At 43.0% G+C, this 6,247-nt stretch overlaps 1 long non-coding RNA gene across 2 annotated transcripts; it reads right to left on the bottom strand.

Annotated features, from left to right (window-relative positions):
- Positions 1-1,537: 1,537 nt before the first annotated feature.
- On the bottom strand, positions 1,538-5,944 carry LOC119321797. 2 transcript variants are annotated; one of them, XR_005155213.1, is made up of 5 exons: positions 5,510-5,944; positions 5,038-5,439; positions 3,948-4,955; positions 3,547-3,845; positions 1,538-2,687 (listed from the first exon to the last, which is right to left on the bottom strand). It is a non-coding gene; the product is annotated as an uncharacterized LOC119321797 (long non-coding RNA). The 2 variants fall into 2 exon arrangements; XR_005155212.1 differs by having other exon boundaries at positions 3,547-4,955.
- Between the last annotated feature and the right edge of the window lie 303 nt (positions 5,945-6,247).

Here is a 6,247-nt window from a genome sequence, read left to right as displayed (position 1 = left end):
GCGAGTCGACGGTAGCTGCAGTGGCGATGTCTTCATCAAGATAACGACGCGAAAACGCCGCCATCGTCCGCCATGACCGAAGTCATAACACGGTTTTCACCGGCATCATCATCTCCCCACTCGGCGCCGGTACTGGATGTGTGATGCCACAACCAGCTGGCCGACCACCTCCGGTGAAGGAGGTGACCACCACCGCCACACCCAAGGCCGGAACCCCCGACGTCCTCGTGTTGCGGGTCAAACCCAGGAGCAGTCTATTGACGGAGTATGGAAGATATAGGACTCTATTTGATTTAGAACTCTACTAGCATAGCCCGCGCGGCGACACGCCGCGCCTATTGATACGTTTTGCGAAAAACAATATTGAACTTTATATATAATTATTTGAACTCCGCCTATGTCTTCTAGGCATAGCCGGTCCCAAGCCCGGGTAAAGGAGGAGGGTTGTGATAGGCTTGGCGAGCCAACGTAAAAACTAGCCAGTCCCATAGGTATGAAACCGATTTGAGCGAGAGTAGTACTAGGATGGGTGACCTCCTGGGAAGTCCTTGTGAAAGAGTTTCATATCTAAGGGTTGTGATAGGCTTGGCGAGCCAACATAAAAATTAGCCAGTCTTTTGGGTATGAAACCCATTTGGGCGAGAGTAGTACTAGGATGGGTGACCTCCTGGGAAGTCCTCGTGAAAGGGTTTCATATCTAGCCTACCCCAACTTGTTTGGGATCAAAGGCTTCGTAAGGAGTTATTCAGTTTTTGCTTGCTCATTTTATTTTTTTCATCTTATGGTGTATGTATAAAATCATATTGATACGGATCCTAAAATCTTTTATTGAATGAAAAGAGTTGACAAAGGGCAGATTCTTCGGTAGATCATAGCATCCTTTCAACTGCTCGCTGGATGTGTGCCCATGATGAAATCGGTACTTTATGTTGAAATTGCATACGTGGTAAAAGGAAGACTCGTGTACATGTTGAATTCAGTTTGCAGTCATATCCATGGAATGAGACAACCAGTACCAACAGAACTTAACTTTCACTGTTTTTCACACAATGAAACCAACTGTTGCTCCTTAAATATGTGAAGCATCAAGCTAGTCATGCATCTCCACTATTCTTCAGCGAGAAGACAACAGAAAATAAACCTATCCTGGATGGTGATATATATCCTGAGAAAGTAGGTTTTTCCAAACAAGCAGGCATGTCTCAAAAAATATGGCAAGACCAACTTCCAAATACTCTGGTACTTTTTTTTTCAAACTCACCCAACCTGTGGTACTTCACTGCAAAGTCCATTGGCATGAGTTGCAATTAAAAGCATATTTCCTTCATTTTCTTGAAAATGTGACTGATTTTACTGGGCATGGAGAAGGGATGTGCAAATAACACAAGGCTGGATAATACAATAGCATCATCATAATCTGAAGAAATAAACTGGGGATTAACAGAAGTAGCAGCCTTCTCCTCCATCCATAACTTTTTGTTTTTAGAGTCCATGACAATGTCAGAAAACATCGTATATTATGGAGGAAGTACTATCGATGTTAAGCAAGAAAGTCTGCTATGTGGCCTTGAAACGTAAACATAAATCAAAGAAAGGCCATACAGTCCAAGTATTGTTACATACAAAAATCAACATGAGCTACAATATAAAGAATATTTCCTTCAGTTTCAAGGAAGTGTCACTAGGTGTATATAGGCAGTATAGTAAAAAGACCTAATTAATATGCAATTTCCATACACCAGAGTTGCATTGTATCAATATCCAGGAAGTGTCAACCAACTTTCAAGGAACATTTTTGTTCACAGTAAAGTTGCATTGTATCAATAACCAGGATATCTCCCACAGATAGTACAAATCGGATTCGTTGTCATATTGCTGGAACACCTGTTATTCTTGAACAATAAGGAAATTTTAGCTAAGCAGCATTTGTGAAGATGTATAAATTGGATAACACCATCACCTAACTTTGGCTAGGTTATTACTTCTACAGGCTACAATGTACTACCACCAAAACAAAGGGATGTGAAGTATCACGAAGAAAATCAATGTGCACTACATTTTTTATGGTTTCAACTTTAAAGGCATATGAACTGGTATGAGGGATAATTAGCATCACAAAGTCCAAACCACGCAGGATACCTCGAGTTAATGTTCCACAATCACTGTAAACAACATTGCAGCATGCCAATTGTCAACACTTGGCAATTTGGTTTTTGCCAAATCAGAACTAATTGGACATAAGAAAAGGTCCGTGATATAACTTAAAAAATCTAATTCAAACAGTGATTATCGGAAAAAAACAGTAACCAAAGAAAGAGGCAAGAATGACAATACATCAGAATGACAGAAATTAATACTCCAAAAAAAGTACTCCCTCTGTAAAGAAAAGTAGGACGTTAGTCTTACATTTATCTACAGAGGTAGTATACATCACTAATAGGGATGGGTAATGATTAAGAAAATATAAAATTTGAATGAGCAACTGCTCCACATTACTTGATTACGTCGGTGAATCCTGAAATAAAATGGCACCTTGAAAGCAAGAAAGCTAATTATTTAGAGCTTCTACAACACCTAAATATGGTTTCCAGCGGACGGATAGACATACACCTGTTTCGCTTACACATCAGACCCTTTAGAATTTTGCATTGCTCTCATTAACAAACTTAAGACTTGAAGTTTCCAACCTACAAACCAAACATGATACGATCTGTAAGAAATCCATTTACTTAATTGAATAAAATTTTAATTAGCAGATTTACAAATTGAACTTAAGAGTTTGATATCATAAAGATTTGCTACAGACATGCTTGTGTATGTTAGGATCCAACAAAAACCAAAGGGAACACATCACATCATTGTCCAGAAAATCTAAGAAGTTAACAAATTAACAGCATACCATCAATAGTGGAGTGCTTCTCCTCAATGGCATATTCAAATTTAGTGTTATGATTGTCATATTCAAGTTTAGTGTTACCATTGTGGTTGCATCTGATTATCATGTTACCATGTCGACAACAGGTATCACACACAACCGCTCAGTATATTCAGTTGGTTGGTGAACTCTTTTATCATTGGGACAATACTAAAATGCCCATATATTGATCTGCTATAGTCATACCTATGTCAAACAGTCCGTTCTACCCTTCTATGGTTTCTCAACTATGCTAAATAAAATGACCAAGCTATATAGCGGTACATCCTAACCACAAAAAAGAACTTGCTAATTATTGCGACATGTCATAATACCTCAAGGTGTTATAGTGTTGATGTTCTGTATAAGACACCTTGTTCTAATAGGAATCTGGGATTGAGGTGGCACACACAGTAGTAGTCGCAGAACTAACTGCCTGAAGAGCAGTTATAGTTATACTAAGTAGCCTTCTTGTAGATAATGAAGGAATTAGGAGAACACTTACAGTTAAAACTTCTCCTAACCTTGTGTCATCACACTCAAGTAAACCTCACCGTGAAAGACATGAAGCAACCTCTGTACGGAGGGGGAGAGAGAGAGAAAGAGATTTTTACTGAGACATATTGAGTTACCATGTCCTTGCCAAGTCTCGAGCTGTGGAGCAGCTGCGGGTTATTGTGTTGAGCGCCTCATGGTTGTGGTATATGTGGTGATGATCACAAAGTTAGGATAGTGTGGCCTGAGCTACCTTCTCTTCAGTCGATGCTTATGTTGGGACAAGATTGTCATCGGAGATGTACGTGCGGGATTGCAATTGTCCTTGTAGCCTTGGAGCATCCATTTTGATCCATCTTAGATGATGTTGTGTTGGCACTCATAAAAGGCCCACGGCTTGTAGCAGCACATGGTTTGGCATGGGGACAACGATCTGCTGTTGCTCATATCAAGCAAGGCAAGTAAGAATAAAAAAGGATGTTTACCTAATGCACAGGTGCTCGTACAAATGCAAGATAGCACTGTTGAGTTTTTTTACATAATGGTGTCCATCGACCATCGTCATGGTGTTGTATGGTGTCAGTATGGCAAGTCATTTTCTCCTGCAGCCTGGTCTGCACTATGCCAGAAATTGTACGGCAAGATCAACTGCATTTGCCAGAATTTATAGTGCAAGATAGACTAAAATTTCAGCTATCAGTCTGCAGCATGCTAGAATTTATACAGCAAGATCGACTAAATTTCATCTATCAAGTTATTAGCTTAACATCCAATTACACATTACGATAACATGCAGCATGCTCACTATATGGTATCAACATCCCAAAACTAAATCTTTGTTGCCCTCCTTTTCTCCAAGGTCTCAAAATATGGGTTTAAGATGGTAACAACCAACCATACACTGGTCAATAAAATGAGCCATAACAAAGCCATACCGTAGTAAACCATAGCTAGCTGGTCATAATTTGCAATGTCGCCTATCATTTAAACACAATTTGGACAAGGAAATAGAAGAAAATTATAGAGCAGAGGAAACCCTCGACGGGAAGGGAAAGTTAGATTCTGCAAACAGGAATCAAGCCAAGCTAACTGAACATGTGAACAGATGAATTTCATTGATTTTCAGTGCTACTATTGATGGCAAAAGGAAAATGTCAGTCAGCAGAGATAGTACATGTAGTATTGAAGAGAAACATAAATAATCTAAATTCCTATAGTCAATCGACATTTTGGTCCTTCACAAATGCAGAAAAAATATACCCTATCATGTTCCACAAGCTACAGTTTTCAGAAAACCCGACTGGGAAAACACACTCCTATATTACTATATATAAACGGGAACAACAAGTAAATAGTTATAATCTGTAGTGGATGAATACAAAACAGATACATGTATTGCAAGGTGCATCAGTACTTCAAAATAATCATCTTGCGTGTATTTTTTACCTGAGAGCTTCTGTCGTTTCTCAGAAAGGCAACCAACATCCATTACTCACACATTATTGCAGCGTCTTCCATCCTAGTAGGACTCACTGAAAATCACACACTGCAAGAGAGAATCAAAGGGATAAATTAAGGGCGAGGTTGAAATATCAACACCAAATGATCACTGACAGTATGTTACTAACTGGAAAAAATAGCACTGAGAAGAAAATGCGATCAGTTAGTTACTCATTAGAGAACTGCCTTGTCATATGTATGTCCTTAAACCTGCACAATGAATGATGAGAGAGAACTGATGTTCAGCAGTTACATTAACACGTGCAAATCAGGAAGGACTGACATAATTTTTCAGCAAGAAATGAAATCCCTTGTAGCGTAACACTATGGAAGGGGACATCCTCCATAACTCCATGATTGGTCCGGAAGCCACAGCTGATTCAACATCGTCAACTCAGTGGATCCGCATGGGAATAGCAGCGACACGTCCTGTACCATGTGCCAAAGCTGCAGCTCGAGGCCGCCGAGCAGGACCGTGCGGCAGCCTGGGAGACGCCGTCAATCCTGGGGCTGCTGCAGGTGGCCGACGGCTGTGAAGGGGCAGGACCCGTGAGACAACATCGAGGTGCTCGCGAGAGGGGATGAGGCGAGGAGACATACCTGCTTGAGACGGAGGGAACCACTGGGTCTCTTTCCCGTCATGGATTTGGTCGCCATCACGCCATATAGATTGGATCCGGCCGCCGCGCCGTGGTTGGAGTAGCTGGCTGGAGGGGGGTGGAGCAGCCGGGCCGGAAGGATGTGCGACAGCTGCGTGCGGCACCAGTTTGGTTGCGCACAGGGGAGATGGAGGGACGCCGCGAGGTAGGACGGGGGACGGCGCGGCCACGGGGACGGGAGCTCCGGGAGGTGACCGAGATGGAGGGCGTGGGCGTAGCCGAGAGGTGGGCGAGGAAGACCGGCGTGGATTGGGGGACTCGATCGGAGGGAAGCATTTTATAGGAGCCAAACAGCGGTGAAGCGGCGAGAGGAGATTGGACGGGATCCTTCAAGAGACCAAACGAAATAGGGAAACGTTTGTCGCCGGTGTGCCGGCCGAAGATTGGGCCGGTCACACGCGGCACGAGAGATCGAGCGGTCCCTTTGTCCTCTTTTGCGATGACGTGTTTTTGTGGGACCCGTGCACCGCTCGCTCTCCCTTTCTTATCCATCCACCGCTCGCTCCCCCTCAATCTCCCCTCTTCCTCTCTGTCTCTTCTCCCCTGGAACAGCCATGAACTTGCCTGCTACATCCCGTGTGAGTTCGCTGCCGCGGAACAGCTCCGAGGCCGCTGCCACGAGCACCTCCACAGCGACCAGAAGAAACCGAGGCGGCTGCAACTCCGGCGACCCTCCTCC

This window comes from Triticum dicoccoides, chromosome 6B (genome assembly GCF_002162155.2).
Source record: "Triticum dicoccoides isolate Atlit2015 ecotype Zavitan chromosome 6B, WEW_v2.0, whole genome shotgun sequence".
Taxonomy (NCBI): Eukaryota; Viridiplantae; Streptophyta; class Magnoliopsida; order Poales; family Poaceae; genus Triticum; species Triticum dicoccoides.
The sequence above is the reverse complement of the archived record's forward strand: the minus strand, read 5'-3'. Positions and strand labels throughout refer to the sequence as shown.